The following is a 17,583-nucleotide window of genomic DNA, read 5'->3' on the forward strand; positions in this document are numbered from 1 at the left end:
ATAAGCAGTAGCCAAAACTAAATAAATATTTTCCTCCCCCACCTACAGAAGCAAAGCAGATCCCCTACAAATACTGTTTTTTTCCTCTAGGGAGTTGCTGATTGAAAGATTCTTGAGCTATGGAATGTCTTAGTTGGACACAATCTTCCACATCCATCTTCTCTGTCTTTCTGTCATATAGCAAAAATGATAAGATCATATTATGAGAAAAGGTGAAAGGGTTAAAGGGCCAAATGGAATTTCCATTGATTCTGGACAATGCCTGCCCTTTGAAGATTTGAGAAAGAAGCAGAAGTATTATTTCCAACATTACACTACTTGAAAACCTAGCTGAGGAGACGAGATTAAAGCACACAGAACAAATGGAGAGCAAATGTGCTGTCTGATGATAATACGCTTGACTTTGTAGCTTGTCTCACAAGGAAGAAAATATTGGTACCTTTGGAATAATGGTAGAAGGATTACTGTTTGAGCCTTAAAGGTCGATAGGGCTTGGAGTGTCAGGAGGAGGGGAAAAACATTTGAAGTGTGTGTACAGAGAGGAGAACCACGTAAGCAAAGGCTGCGACAAGCACACGGAGAACTGTGGAAGATTTACAATTTCTTAGAATAATTTCTGTCTCTAAATTTGGCCCTGCAATTCACTCGTTCTCCATAACAACTACCAATGGCCCTCAAATTTTTTTCCCCACCTTGACACACGAAGACCATTATTTTTAGGACATGTTCTCAGGGCTTTACCCAGAGTCATGCAAATTTCATGTTAGCTCTGAGCCTGCCCTTCTCTTTCCCTACTGGAGAAGCATATCAGAAGGTAAGTGAAAAATGATGACGAATATTAGCAATGACTTCCAACTTGAAATTGGAAAAACGTGTCAGAAAATAAGTGAATTACTGAGACATAATTGAGAGGATGGTTACTTTGCTCTATTATAATTTTTTAAAGAAAAGGTTTCATAAACGTTCCTACCTTATGAATAATGAATAACTCTCGACATGCCTTCACGTTTTGGAGACACATCTGTGAATTGTAATGCCGGAATCGGGGATGGGTATTCTATCTGGACATTCGGGAGATAGATGCAAAATGCAAATCTGGCTTTACCACCTTCGTAGAAATCATTCAGTGGTTTTCTCTCATGTCTATGCATCTTAACATGTCATCAAATTTGGCCCACTGTCCCTTTGCCTCCATCTTTCACACGTGCCCCAAATGTGTGTGTGCTCCAGTAACACTGTGTTTGTTGGCTGCATGCGTTGTGCTGTTTTGTATCACACCATCTTAGCTAGTGTTTTTCCTCTATCTAAAAAAGTCCTTCCCAAATCTGTTTTTACTTGGTTACTTTTCTCTCATCCTTAGAAATTTGGTTCCAGCATCACCTGCTGTGCAGAACACTTTCCTTAACCTTTCTCGGTGAGTTTAATGTCCCTGCTTTCATAGAAGCTTGATTATACTTTTATCACTGCACTTTCCATAGTTTATTGACATTATCTATTCGCATTTCTGTCTTCATCACTAAAATAGAAACTGTGCAAGAATAGGAACCATGTCATTTTGAATATTGATCATTGGATTCCTTGTACTTGACAGAATCCTTGACATATAAATTGAACTTGGAGCTTGAATTAAACTGAATTTTTGCAAAGTTGGGGGAATTCTCTGAAAAGCCAGATAGCTAGTTTAGGGAGGTTGGAAATGCCAGGCTCGAGTTCAGGTGACAGGCAGTGGAAAGCCACCTTGATTTTGTGACTTTGTACTAGGCACTTAAAAGGTGCTTTATTCATACTTAGTGTCTTCAACTATTTCAGGAGGCAGGGATTATTGACATTTTATAGATATAAATAAATGATGCGCAGAGATGATAGGTAACATTCTCAGCATCACAGAGCTGACAAAAAAGGGACTGGAGCTTTAAATGAAAATCCAGCTGCCTTTAAGGCTTTCTACATCATGTTGAACAATGTAAGGGAAGCAATTGATGAAAATGGTTATTTTATGTAAGCACTCATTCACTGATTCCTCTCTAGAAAGTTTAGGTCATTTTTGAAAGCTTACGTACAGCACAAGTGAGCTCAGATTTTTTTCAATTCCATGCTGCTGTTTTTTTTCAATTCCATGCACGCATCCACAGAGAGAACCCGTAGAGCACACAGCCTACTGCATTAGGTGGGATACCATTCAAAGTGTGGCTGGTAAATACTTCAGCCAAAGGAAATTTCAATACAAAACTGCCGCTGCTGTAGGCCATGATGCTACCTATTTGTAAGAGCTATCTGAAGGCATTTTCCTTTTCATTCTGTATCACCAGAGGTGGCTAATCCTTTAGTTCCTGTATTGTTGTTCTAACCATGCTTCTCAGAATGGAAGGCTCCCTCAGTGTTTGCCTGCGATGTGCCCGCCCAGGCTCTTACTTGATTGTGTCCTGGTGATGTCAAATGATAGAGGTTGAAAGAGGTGAAACTGACCTGCTGACTTAGAAGCGAAATCAAGCAGCGTTGGTTTCAGACAGACCGCCCCGTATACCTCCAAGAAACATTGCATAAGCCACAACTATTTCCCAAATTTGGGTGAGAAAAACTGAGTTTAGGTAGGTCCTGCTTTTATGTATTCCTGTATTTCTCCATTCACAGCATTTATTATCCTTTCAGCTTTTTTATTCATCTCTTTATTATCTCCTAGATCCTCAACTCTATAAGCACAAAAAGCTTACCTGTCTTTCAGTACTCTATTGTCAGCATCTCAGATAGTTCATGGCACAGAGTAAGCACTTAAAAGGATAATTACTGAATGGATGAGTAAATTACGAACACTCCATTTTTTGATTATTGTGAAAATTTTCACTGTATCGCAAAACAAAACCAAACCTAATCGCCTATGTCCTTTAGAACAGTGATTCTCAAAATTTCATAGATACCTGAATTACCTGAGGATCCTGTTACAGTGCAGTCAGCTCTAGTAGATCTGAGGTGGTGCCTGGAACCCTGCACTTCTAACAAGCACCTGGCTGCTGCCATGTGCTGACTCCCAGGGACCACATTTAGAGTAGCAGCTGCGCTAGAACACCTCAACCACCAACCGCTGTATTCATGTTAACACTTCTCCTCCAGGATTTTGCATTTGCTAGCTGGTCTAACTGGCCTTCCATTAGAAATTCATTAGCCATCTGTGGATGGGTAAATCTCGGTGGCAACTCAGCCTGAGGCACTCTAGACAGACTCCCTCTGAGAAGCAACTCAGTTGCAGGTGATTGCCTTACTGTATCTGTCTGTGACTTTTGATTTAGGGCTCAGATCTGAAATCCCCATTAATTTTCTTGGCGTCACTCTCTTAATACAAATAATGCATCTCTCCTGCCAGCAGATACTCAGGTTTGCCTGTTTACCTTATTGTCAGCTGCTTTGAAGGGTCTTCCAGAATAAAATTTGTGTGCATGACATAGCCCCTGGCCCTACTAAATGTCCTAAAAATCTATCCAGATATTTTATAGTAATATAAAGACAAAGACCAACAAACAGGCTCAAGACACGCAAACTTCACTTTCTTTATGGAGATTCTCCTTCTGTACAACGAGTATGAATAATGGGCTTCAGGGGTGACTGCGGGGAATGAGTGAGATAACGTATGCAAAGCCTCGAGCTCAGCTGTGTAATCAGAGCCCAGTCAGGGGAGCTATTAGAATATTTTAATCATGGTTATTGTTTAATTTTATTACTGTTGCCCTCAGGTGTGTCCAGTGCTACATAATATAGGCGATTTATGGATTTTAACTGGGCAAAAGAGCCCTTTTAATATAAACTACTTGAAAGGGGACGTTCTATTCCTAGCCTTAATGCTAACCCAGGCTATTTACTGACTGTCTCTGGTTTATTTATTTTTATTTATTTTTTATTGAAATATAGTTGATTTACAATGTTGTACTAGTTTCAAAGTGATTCAGTTATACATATATATGTATCTATGTATCTATTCTTTTTCAGATTCTTTTCCATTATAGGTTACTACAAGATATTGAGTATAGTTCTCTGTGTGATACAGTAGACCCTTGTTGGTTATTTTATATATATTAGTGTGTATATGTTGATCCCAAACTCCTAATTTATCTCCCCCCACTTCCCCCTTTGGTAACCATAAGTTTGTTTTCTATGTCTGTGAATCTATTTCTCTTTTGTAAATAAATTCATTTGTATCATTTTTTTTAGATTCCACATTTAAGTGATATCATACGATATTTGTTTTTGTCTGACTTACTTCACTTAGTATGATACTCTCTAGATCCATCCATATTGCTGCAAATGGCATTATTTCATTCTTTTTTATGACTGAGTAATATTCCATTGTATCTATCTATCTCTATATATCTACCACATCTTCTTTATCCATTCATCTGCTGATGGACATTTAGGTTGCTTCCATTGTAAATGGTGCTGCTGTGAACATTGGGGTGCATGTATCTTTTTGAATTATAGTTTTCTCTGGGATTTTTTTGCCCAGGAGTGGGATTGCTGGATCATATGGTAACTCTACTTTTAGTTTTTTAAGGAACCTCCATACTGATCTCCATAGTGGCTGCACCAATTTACATTCCCACCAACAGTGCAGGAGGGTTCCCTTTTCTCTACACCCTCTCCAGAATTCTGATTCATTTTTAGTAGAAGAGGAACAACCTCTCCCTTTATTAAATTCCAGTCAGGCTATTTTTCTTTCCTTTTTAACCTTAAAAAGCATTTAAGCAATGACTTTATTTTCTGAGCTCTGTCAACTCCCTTTGCACACTTACCTGATGTTTAGGCACTTTTTTTTCTTATCTTTTCTATTTTTGATTTATGCTTTAATTTCATGACTTCTACCCCTTTCTTAACATTTTATCTCATATTTAATATTAGGTTACAGTTTTCTTCTCCATTGCAGCCATATTTTATTGTCTTTTCATTGTCCGTTAGCACATCAATCAAGGCTTTTTCCTTCTATTCTCAGGATATCATTTCATGTGTTTGGGTGGGAATACTCTCTTCTCTTCATGGCTCGTGATGGGTTTTGCTGTATTCTCAGGAGCGGGTTCCTGGGCAGATGTGGGTTTTTGCTTGAGGACTTTCTCATCTGTTGTTACCCCAAAGTTTGAAAACATGGCCTCTCTGTGCAGATGTGTCCTCAGACCTGAGATCCACCTTCTCGGCCCCCTTCACATCCAGCAATGAACTTGACAATGTTCCTGACCTGTTCAATTTGAATTCTATTCCCTGCAGGTGTTTTCCCTGCAGGGTGGGTTTCTGTCTTTCTGGAAGGAGATGACACAGGGTGTCTCTGAGATGCTGAAGGGCTTAGGCGGCTGCAGCATCTTGGGGTCTCCCTAGAAACCCTGATGGGGTCCATGCAGCCTTTTCTGATTGTGCTCAAGTATGTTTGCTAATTATTCCACTCAGAGTAGAGTCTTTGCTTTTGTTTTTTTTTTTTTTTTTAATATACATGAAATGAAATTCGTGGGCCCTTAAGATCACCAGGATTCCCTGTATCTTCCCTCCATTATCTCTGCAAAGCTGCTAAGTCCATGCGCTCATCTTCTGGGTATTACGGACACTGGCTATGCTGTCCTCCCTGCTTTGGACGCTCTGTAAATTTTTTAAAAAAACTTTTATTGGGGCTTCCCTGGTGGCGCAGTGGTTGAGAGTCCGCCTGCCGATGCAGGGGACGCGTGTTTGTGCCCCGGTCCGGGAAGATCCCACATGCCGCGGAGTGGCTGGGCCCGTGAGCCATGGCCGCTGAGCCTGTGCGTCCGGAGCCTGTGCTCCGCAACGGGAGAGGCCACAACAGTGAGAGGCCCGCGTACCGCAAAAAAAGAAACAAACAAACAAAACAAAAAACAACTTTTATTGGAGTGCAGTTGATTTACGATGTTGTGTTAATTTCTGCTGTACAGCAAAGTGATTCAGTTATACATATATGTACATTCTTTTTCATATTCTTTTCCATTATGGTTTATCCCGGGATACTGAATATAGTTCCCTGTGCTATACAGTGGGACCTTGTTGTTTATCCATTCTCTATATAATATTTTACACCTGCTAATCCCAAACTCTCACTCCATCCCTCCCCCACCCCCCCCTTGGCAACCACAAGTCTTTTCTCTATGTTTGTGACTCAGTTTCTGTTTTGTAAATATTGTTAAGTTCATTTGTGTCATATTTTAGATTCCACATATAAGTGATATCAAATGGTATTTGGATGCTTTGTCAGTTTTTAAGAGCGGATTTAGGGAGTGGTCAGTTGAGACTAATCACCTGGGAAGGTTTTTAAAATGCTGATGCCCACCCCCTGCCTCCAAGATTCAGGTGCTCTGAAGTGGGGCCTAAGCACCAGCATTTTTGAAAAGCATCTTCTAGAATACACCATGGCAGGTAACTACTGCTCTCTGTCAATTCCATCTCACTTCCAAATTTAATTGGTGGGTGGTTTGCCTAGCTAGCTCACAAGGCAGAATGGAACAGCTGGAAGTGTTTCTTTTGATACAGAAGCAGAATTTCTTTTTCTCATAGAAATGTAACAATTAAATCCTTTCTCCCCAAATGTCATTCTGCGGTATCCCCTCTATTTTTCCTCTCTTGCCATCAGAAAATACTTTGAAAATTTAAGGACTTTTATCTTTATGGATTGTGGGCATAGAAGAATATTTCTCTTCCAAAAGTTGGTCCAAACAACTATTTTTCTAGCTAAAAGTTGGTCCAAACAACTATTTTTACTGTTAAATGTTCTCTCCTGCTTTTAACTATATCAAAGAATTGTGAGGTTTTTAGTTTCTTGGGGCTGAGAAGAGGTTGGCTTAATTTAATACTGTCCTCACAAAAGTACAACAAATAGAATTTGACTATAGGAAGTTGGTACCAATTTTTATATACACAAATAAAAAATCTTTCCCATATATAACAGTTACATTTCCTTACGTTATGAGATAATATTTAACTTCGTTAACTTTAGCACTTGGAAAATATATGGCATATAGTGTAGAAATTTGCTGAAGAAATGAAGCTTCCAATGAAATGAATAACTAAAGTGTCAAAATTCATTCAATTAATATTTTATTAACATAACAAAGGACCTCTATTTCACTCCAACTGGTGTGCACCAGTTTTGCAAATGAAGAGTTATTTAGTAGATATGCTGTTTAAGATCTGAATTTAATAATTTTGTTAGATTCAAACACTACACAATTTGAGACAACAGAGAATGTGTGATTAGATTGCTTAGGTTTAGAAAACAACTTCAAGAAAAAACATAGTGTGTCATAAAAGTAAGTAAGAAAAAATCCACAGATGTAGACAACAAATGTATGGACACCAAGGGGGGAAAAGTGGGGTGGTGGTGGGATGAACTGGGAGATTGGGATTGACGTGTATACACTGACGTGTATAAAATGGATAACTAATAAGAACCTGCTGTATAAAAATAGATAAAAAAATAAAATTCAAAAATTCAAAAAAAAAGTAAGAAAAAATTAAGAGAACAATGTTTAAAAGTAAAGGATATATTTAGAATGTGTTCTTTAAGAGAGTGACTTAATGTCCAGTTCTTAGTGAACAGATCATGCAAATGTGAATCTTTGATTTTCATTTTCTTGTAAATGTTTATCCCTTTGTCTTATGTATATTTACACACATATATACATATATAATATATTCATAAAATATGCATTTCTATAAAAGATGAGTTGTTTGTCCAAGACACAGCACATCCTATTTATACATTCAGGCTTCTTATTTTCAAACCACTGCAGTGTTACAACTATGTGTTCTTACTTTTAATCAAGTGTCTTCTCATATCCTAGTGAGGTGAAATATGGTCTAAGTAAATCGATCAGTCCAGGAAGGGAAAATAAATTTCGAATTTCAAGAAAAGCTTTGTTTGAAATATGACACAACATCGTCACTTACCAGAGGGCTTTATTAATCTGTTTTATGCCTCGTATAAGGATACATTTGAACTTGCTAAAGACTGCTTTTACAATATGAAATAGATTAGCTCAGGGTGTAGGAGGTATGTGTATTACCCAGGAATGAGAATACATTGTTTATGTTAACTTTGTATTCATTTTTCAAATCATGAGCTTAAATAGTAGTTATCAGTATCTGCAGGTTCTTAATGACATTAAAAGTAGCAGAGTCTATTTTATACTCTTTTCAGACTCCCCAAAGGAGGAACTCTGTATGATTCAGCTTATGGTCCATTACAAACAGAAAAGGTGGCACAGGTGAGGAGTGAAATCGTGGCCCTTTGTTATGTTAATAAAATATAAAGCTGTCTCCTCCTCTTTCTATCACAAAAGGCAGAGCCATGAGCTTCGTATTGGACAGTGCCATGCTTAAGTAAAAGTCAGGAGTGATCTTGATTCAAAATTTAGCAGAAGACACTGTATTAGACTTGATCACCCCAGAGGCTATAAATACAAAACGTCTGACAGAGGCCCTGACAAACAAGAAATGTATCAGAAAACAAGCCAATTGCAGATCACAAGAACAAATCAGCAGCGGTGCTTTGTAGAGCTGTCTTTTCTCTGCTGAGTAGAGACAAGATTGATTGGTGCAACCTTCAGCACTGCTCCCTTAGGCAACAAAAAGAACACAAAAAGCTGTGGTTAGAGGGGAGTTGGTGAAACCTACAGTTGGGGAATTTCCCAAGGAAATGGGGAAAAGCTCTAGGGATAGGGGACCAGCAGATGGCATGCCACACAACTCATCACTTATCACATTGACTGTCATCATCTCTGTGCCTTGCGTCTCATAATTAGACACAGAAAGTGACCTTTTTTCTTCGGCAAAAAGGTTCTTGTTTTTCTAATATAGAATATAAAAATGACTAGATTCTAGTTACGTCATTAACACCCCAAATATTTTACTTCTGGTTCTTTTATATGGGAATCTTCAATGTGGTTACATTAGTAAACTGATCACATGCTGTAAAGCAGTACAGAACCTTTAGAATTAATTCAGATAAAACAGAAAGGTACATTGTGGTTTTCTGATTAATTGGTAATAGTGAATGCTTGAGAAACAGGAGGCACCTTGAAAATATTTTTAAAATGTAATTTTTTAGAAGTTTAGTTATTCCAGAACATATACCTTATTTTTATTATTCAAAGTATAAAAAGGAACCAAATAGAATTTGTGTGTGGCTAGAGGTCTTTGCTTGATTAGATATCCCCCTCTGGAGGAAGAATAATCTATGCATTCTAAAACTGCAGTTCTGTGAAGCAAGATGATCATCAAGGTACACGAATTAAATCAATATTTTAATTTTCAAATACATTATAAAAGTCTAGGAAATGTGTGTTTAGGGAAATTATTTCTAAGACATATTTGTAAGCAGTCTCGAGGATATATATCAGTGTTGTCACATAAATTGTTACATGGAAAATTGATGGTTGAAAGTAGCCCAGCCATTTCTTTCCATTAAATGTGGTAGAAAAGTATCAATCTTCCGAGTATCTTTACTTATGTTACCTAATGAAAACACTGGGAAGTAGTGTGTCATAGTGGATAAGGGCATGAGTTTTGGAGTCTGACGGACCTTGAGTCAACTTACAGCTCAGCCACTTAACGGGGTGAAACTGTGCATGTTCTTTTTAGCTTTGTTGCCTCTGTGTTCTGATCTGAAAAATGGGACCAACCAACGAAGACTCCCAGCTTTATGAAGATTAAATGGGTTAATGCATGTAATGGATTTAGCCCTGTGCCTGGCATAGAGTAACACAATGATATGTCGTTCTTCCTGTTTTAGTTTTATTTCTTTGAATCTTAAGATTTAGCAACACTACTTGGAAAAGAAACCTTGATTCTTAAAAAGCATACATAGGAAGAACACAGATTTGACCTAGTTAATTTCTTCCGCTCAAAGACTTCTGACCTTTCGAGACTGTATGTAAATAACGTTCCATTGAGGAGCTTGCCATTTCAGGCACCGTGAGGCCTCGGGCTCTGCCCCTATGGCACACCCCCTCCCACACACCCCAAGCCCGCTCCCTCCAATTCCATCTTCCAGGAAAAATGGCTCACCTTGGGTAAACACACAGTCTCTGTTTCCACCACCTTTGCATTGCTCACATTGCGTCCTTTGCTGAGAAGATCCACCTCCAGGTTTTTACAAGCTTAAATATTTACTAATTTTTAAACTCCTCTACAAAGGCAGAGGAGTTGCCACACAGCTCATCACTTGTCACATTGACTGTCCAATTCCAGTCAATTGTTTTTCTAATATAGAATATAAAAATGACTAGATTCTAGTTACTTCATTAACACCCCAAATAGGGTGTTATTGAACACCCTTTCCAAGGTCTGTAGCTGCCATGGTGGGAGAAAAGCACCCTCCCTCCTCTGATCTAGAAAATTCCATGTGTTGCTCTTATTTATGGGTCCTGTCTTCTTGCTTCCATCTGCCTGGAAAGAAGTACGCGTCTTAATGTCTGTATACTCCCTCTCAGCACAGCCCTTCGTCCCGGGAGACGCTCTGGCAACACTTACTGAATGAATGAATAGATACTGCATTTGTGATGTACTTAAAATCGGTGGCTTTTTACTCACCCTGACTATAACTACTTATGACATGTTAAAGAAGTTCTTAAGAGGAAATCAAAATTTTGTTTTAATAATTATTACTGTAATTTTGTAAAGATTCTAAGTGGCCTCAGGTGACCTAACCCTCATTTGGAAATAAAAGCTGAGGTTTTATTTTTATAGATAGGCCTCGAAGTTGAATATTTATCTGTGCCGATTGCAGAGAGCCAATCCTGAACTTCTTCGTTTCCTTTTTGCCAAAAATATTAGCTTGTCTGCATTATTTAGGTAATTGTCTTAATTTTTCATGGGTCATTGTTTATTTTAATTACTGATCTTAGTTTTCTGATCATCTTCCTTTGGCCGACAACAGATTCTCTCACTTGCGAAACCCTTTCTGGTGTCAGTAATCAGATTGTGATGTGGCCCCCAAATAACCCTGTTCCTGTTTCATGAACTGATGACCCTGTTGGAGATCTCTGTCCACATACCAGCTTTCCCAGTGGTCAGTCTGGTCTCCATGTTTACTGTGTACCCAACAGCCTGGTCACTTGTGATGCAGGCTAATAATGAAGAAGATGGTGAATGTATCTCAGTGTTTTTTTTTTTTTTTTCTTTAAGAAAACACGTTCGTATTTGATGTGGTACAGACAAATGAACAGACTGTGTTTTTTCACCATCAATGAATACAAAGTACATGAAGAAATGTGAGGATGGGACAAGTCCTTCAGCACTTTGGCTAAGAAGTGTGCTAAATCATGTCCATCATGAATATGCCCATTGATTCAGTGAGCATCTACTTTGTGCCACACACCTTTTTAGATTCAACTATTTTTATAACAGTTTTCTAGTCAATGAGATTCATTACTTTTTTTAAACATCTGTATTGGAGTATAACCGCTTTACAATGGTGTGTTAGTTTCTGCTGTATAACAAAGTGAATCAGCTATACATATATCCCCATATCTCCTCCCTCTTGCGGTCTCCCTCCCACCCTCCCTGTCCCACTCCTCTAGGTGGTCACAAAGCACCGAGCTGATCTCCCTGTGCTTTGCGGCTGCTTCCCACTAGCTAGCTATTTTACGTTTGGTAGTGTATATATGTCCATGCCACTCTCTCACTTCGTCCCAGCTTACCCTTCCCCCTCCCCGTGTCCTCAGGTCCATTCCCTACGTCTGCACCTTTATTCCTGTCCTGGCCCTAGGTTCTTCAGAACCATTTTTTCTTTTTAGATTCCATATATATGTGTTAGCATACGGTATTTGTTTTTCTCTTTCTGACTTACTTCACTCTGTATGACAGACTCTAGGTTCATCCACTTCACTACAAATAACTCAATTTCATTTTTTTTATGGCTGAGTAATATTCCATTGTATACATGTGCCCCATCTTCTTTATCCATTCATCTGTCGATAGGCATTTAGGTTGCTTCCATATCCTGGCTATTGTAAATAGTGCTGCAATGAACATTGGGGTGCATGTGTCTTTTTGAATTATGGTTTTCTCAGGGTATATGCCCAGTAGTGGGATTGCTGGGTCATATGGTAGTTCTATTTTTAGTTTTTTAAGGAACTTCCATACTGTTCTCCATAGTGGCTGTATCAATTTATACTGATGTGTTTTTAATGTTTAATTACTTTTTTCGCTCCTTCAGGTTTATTGATATGTAATTGACAAATGACATTGTGTAAGTTTAAGGTGTATTCATGCCAAAATGTAATTAACCAAAATTATATCACCCTGTTTGGATGGATTAGGAAAAAATAATTCCTAGTAATTAATAGATAGTTATTGAGCATCCACTTGGCACAAAGAATGATAACACACTGATGGTCTAAGTGGAAAGCAGGTAAGGAAGAAGTATAACTGCAGAATTATTCGTAGCTAGGGATGTACACAACAAATTTGGGGTAAATTTGGAAGAACAAAGGGAAAGTGACAGAACAGTCAAGTAGTTAGAGGGACAGAAAAGCCCAGGGCAGTTTGTTAGGGGAGATAGTTTGTACATACTTAAAGACAGAAGAAAGGGAGAGAGAGCAAGAAAGCAGCACAAAGATGAAGACATGGGTTCTAGAAAGAGAAGAAATGAATCCAGTTAAAGTAGCTTCTCAAAGTGGAGGCAGAGAATAGGCAGCTTATTTGGAGGGATTTTTTGTTTTCCTTACAGGGTGGAGTGTTTGTTTTTCAGGAGCAATGTGTGAGTTAAATTTGGGGGGGGGAAAAATAAAGGGACTGAAGCTGTCAGCTTAGTGTTTGGAAGTCAGAACTCAAACTCACTGTGTCGGAAAGGAAGCTCCCAGCAGCGCACCTTTGTCCTAAGTGAACCAGCGGGCTGGTGGCGGTTGTTCAGAGATCCTGGCAAACCGTGTAATGCGTTCACTCGGGACATATGCTGGTTACAGTATTGTTTGGAAATCTAATTGAGGACACTTTCAGGACTTCAGAGCGTGAATGAGGGACAATAAAGGGTGTGTGGAGGGTACGTCTTTTAAAAGTGATCTAAAAAACCTTACCCGAGAGTCCGTCTAAATATACATCAGTTGTGTAAATTCTTAAAGGAACCTATTTTAGTGCTCTCAACGAGGAAGCTCACAGAAGACTAAATCCCATTAAAATACTTTCGAAAGCTAAATCAACCTTGTTTACAGTGGATTAGCTCTGTGATGTATTCAAACACAAGGCCTCTGCCAAGTGCTTTTGCCGCCATATGTGCACCTATTAATTAACTCCTTGTAAATATCCTCAGTATTCCCTTGGGTTTGCTGACGTTTGCTGTGGAAGCATCACTTTTCCCACAAATCCTGTTTCTCCCAATTTTAAAATTGGAGGTTTGAGACGACCCACTAAAGAGCACCCCTCTTTTTCATCCAAGTCTGTAACCATCTGAGAGAGAGAAATGGAAATTAGGCAAATAGGGATCAACAGATCAACATACATACAGATGAAGCAGATACTGAAGGGCATGGCTAATTGTGAGACCAACTAGGACTTGCTAATACTTCCTTTCTGAGTTAGAACACCTTCCCCACCCAGGCACCAATGCTGGAGAAGTAGCAGGCCACTTCTCCTTGAATGAACATGAAGAAGAAGGAGAGAATATATACTCCCTGCAGTTAGGCAGACCTCAAGAGAGGAAGTGTAAGGACTCTCCCACTGTGTTATGTAACATCTTTAAGGCATTTGAGATAGACATCATTCTTGAAATGGGGCTCTCCTTGACCTTCATGCCACCACTCTCTCTGGGTCTTTTCCTATGTCTCAGGACCTCCAAATTAGTTTCCTTAGGTTCCTCTTTCTTATTATACTTTAAATGTTCCACAGAGTTCTGTCTTTGGTTCTTCTCTCTTGGGATCTCCAGAGTAGTACATTCGGTTGTGCATAAGATACTCTGATCTGGTAAACTCCAAGATTAGCTCAGGGTCATCATATTCAAACTTGCTCAGTGTCTCCCTCTCAATTCTGCTCCCATCCGGCATCTGCTGCTTCACTGAAAAGCATCACCATCAGTCCCTCCATTTGCCAGGCTGTAACCTGGGCATCGTCCTCAGTGTGCGTCTTTCTCACAAGCCGTGATCAGTCCCACCGAACTTGCCTCCTTCATGACTCCTTAATCTCCATTCCCCAGCCTATTCATCTGCCTCTGAGTGGACTTTCTTTTCCTCCCAGCCATTCAGCCATACCAAGTCTACCCAACTGGCAAATTTAGGTAAATAAAAATGGAAGCTAAGCCTTTCACAGTCCAGCCCCAGTTTCCTCTTCGAGTTACAGTATGCATCACTTTTCTTCCACGCCACGTGCCATGGACTGAATTGTGTCTCTCCCAAAATCCATATGTTGAAACCCTGACCCCCAATGTGACTGGATGAGGAGATGGGTTTTTTAAGAGGTAGTTAAGGTTGGGAATTCCCTGGCGGCCTGGTGGTTGGGATCCGGCTTTCACTGCTGAAGAGCCAGGGTTCGATCCTTGGTCAGGGAACTAAAATCCCACAAGCCACGTGGCACGGGCAAAAAACGAAACAAAACAAAACCTTAAAAATAAAAAAAAAGAGGTAGTTAAGGTTAAATGAGGCCATAAGGGTGGGGCACTGATCCCCATACAGAAAAGGCACTGTAAGTGGCTTTTCTCTGCCCTGTGAGGACACAGTGAGAAGGTGTTCATCTACAAGCCAAAAGGGCTCTCACCAAGAACCAAACTGGCTGGCCCCTTGATTTGTGACTTTAGCCTCCAGAGCTGTGAGAAAACAAATTTCTGTTATTTAAGCCACCCAGTCTACAATATGTTGTTATGGCAGCTGGAGAAGACCAATGTATCAGGTCCCAAGCAAGCGTCAGTTAAGGTCAAATGTTAATTTCTGGCCACTATTATTGCACAATACCGTGTCTCTGCACCCTCTCTGCCGGCTGTCCAGAATTCTCTCCCCTTTCCTCATGTAGGATTCTCATCTTCCAAGAGCAAGCTCCACTATTTCTTCCTTTGTCTTTCCTAAGTGTTCTGACACTCACAGAAGCAGTATTAATAACACTTATGTTTGGAAACTACATACTTGTATTATAGCAATTGTAACATCGTGTTTTCATATTTTTCTGCCTTAAGAGTAACCTTCTTAAGCCAAGAAAAACCTCTATTTTATTCTTCTGTCTATTTCTAGGGCTAAGCCCTCTAGTTTGATAATGAGAAAATACTGTTGAATGAAGTAATGGATTGATGAATGAATGAGAAAAATAGAGGTTGATGAATTTCCCCAAACTACTGGTACTAAATTAGAAGATGAACTAATTTAGTTCCCTGGAGTATATTTTCTTTCTGTGCTACCTACTTACTAATTTATTCAACAATTATTTATTAAATAGCTGCTACCTAGTACCATTAGCCTGATTCTCTTCAGCGTGGTGAGGAAGCTGGTGAGTTGAAACAAAGGGGAAAAATTTGCTCCATAAATAGTTCGGTTTTTGCTTTTTTAAATAACATGTTTAAATTATCAAGGGAGAAAAGTATAACTATCTATTTTAAATATAAGACCTTCCAATAAGGACTTACTGTGTCACTTCTATGGGTCTCAGAGAATAACAATGAGTTTATGTAAAAACAGTGAAAAGTTTCCTCTTTAATAGCCAAGATCTTCCAGTTATCCTATGGAAAAGACTGCTAATCAGAATCTTAGCTACAACAATAAAATAAATTTAGAGTTTGAAAGGAGTATTTGCAGTGGCAACAATAATCACCAAAATTATTTTGGCTAAAGACAAAATATAATCTTAATATTAACAGCCTCATAATAATGCAGTCAGTGTAATTTCATGTTTTTAATGGGCTAAAAGGAAATAATGATAATATATCTTAGTACTGTTTCCAAAATTTTAGCCTGATACAACTTGCCCTCTCATTTTCTAATATAATGTTATGAATAACTTCAGTTATATCTTCCTGTCTTTGTTCTAATGAAATTTGTGATCTAATAGCCATACCTTCAAAGTTAAGATCTTTTATTATCAACATTTGCATTGATTTATCAGATCTTACAATTTAAAAAATAGAATTTGAGGAAGTCATAACACTCATTTAATCTAAACACTTTATTGATTAGGTGAGGAAACTTCCTGGTATTTATATACCTGGGGACACGTAGATAGTTCATGGCATAGAATAGACTTTACTTCAATCTTTCAATAGTATTCTATAAGAAGGCACTACTAAGACTCAGTTATAGTAATTTTTCAAATTAAGTAAGAGTCAAGTGCAATAATGGAACGAATGCAGGATTTGAGTCCAGCAGTTGAGGGGGGGGCGGTGTGCCTTTCTTGCTGTCTCAGCCTTGAGTAAATGACTTATTTTAACCTCTGCATGAGCACTTGTAAAGTAATACCAATAATTCCCATTTTACCGTAATGTTCAGAAGTCAACGAGGGCTTTCATTTGTTCACCAATTTTTTTTTTTTTTTTTTTTTTGCGGTACGCGGGCCTCTCAATGTTGCAGCCTCTCCCATTGCGGAGCACAGGCTCCGGACGCGCAGGCTCAGCGGCCATGGCTCACGGGCCCAGCCGCTCGGCGGCATGTGGGATCTTCCCGGACGGGGGCACGAATCCGTGTCCCCTGCATCGGCAGGCGGACTCTCAACCAGTGCACCACCAGGGAAGCCCAGTATCATTCTTTTTTAAGCTAGTGTGTAGTTCTGAGAGATATTTCTATATGTAATTTGGCATAGATATCTGTTCAGAAAGACAGAATAAACTTTTGTGTTATCGATTCAGTGGCTCATTCAATAAACACTGACTCAGTGTGGTGGTCCAGGCACTGTACCAGGTCCTTGGATGCAAAGATGAACACGACCCAGTCTCCATCCTCAAGGAACTTATAGGGAGACAAAACCTGCAAGTCTGCAGTTCAGAGTTACTGAGGCTCTGGCAGGCATATGTACAGGGCACAGTGGGCATTACTGGGAAAGGATGATCACTCCTACTCTGGATTTCTTGAGCAGTTGTGAATGGATTTATTTCTCAGAGAGATGGTGGTGGGTGAAATGGAATAGAGAGGGAAGAATTGTGTAGGCAAACGATGCAACATAAACTTGGAAGCATGATGTGGTCTGGAATGTTCAAGAAAATAGAAGTAGTTTCTAAAATATGGAACACAAGATGAGATGGTTTTGGGGAGAATAAAGGTGAAAAGACCAGCCAGATCATGGATGCTTTGTATGTGACTGTATTTTGTTCTAGGCATCTGGGTACCATAAGGAGCAGAGAGAAACTGAAGGAGAGAACTGAGGTCAGAGAAAGCTCACCCTGACTAAAATTATGAACAGTGTCAGGAAGTGCAGAAGTTGGAGGCATGGAAACCAGACAATTGCAATGTTGTAAGCAAGAGGTAATGTAGGACTAAAATAAAGCAATGGGAGCAGAGCAAAATGGATGGATTGGAGAGTCATTAGGGTGGAGGAATTGATAGGACTCAGGGATGAGTCTATACGGGGGGATGTTTGTTTTTATGGAGGGATGAAAGGTAGGGGCTCAGGGACAGCTCTAAATCTGAGAAAATTCTTATTTTG

This window comes from Lagenorhynchus albirostris, chromosome 4 (assembly GCF_949774975.1).
Source record: "Lagenorhynchus albirostris chromosome 4, mLagAlb1.1, whole genome shotgun sequence".
NCBI classification, from domain to species: Eukaryota; Metazoa; Chordata; class Mammalia; order Artiodactyla; family Delphinidae; genus Lagenorhynchus; species Lagenorhynchus albirostris.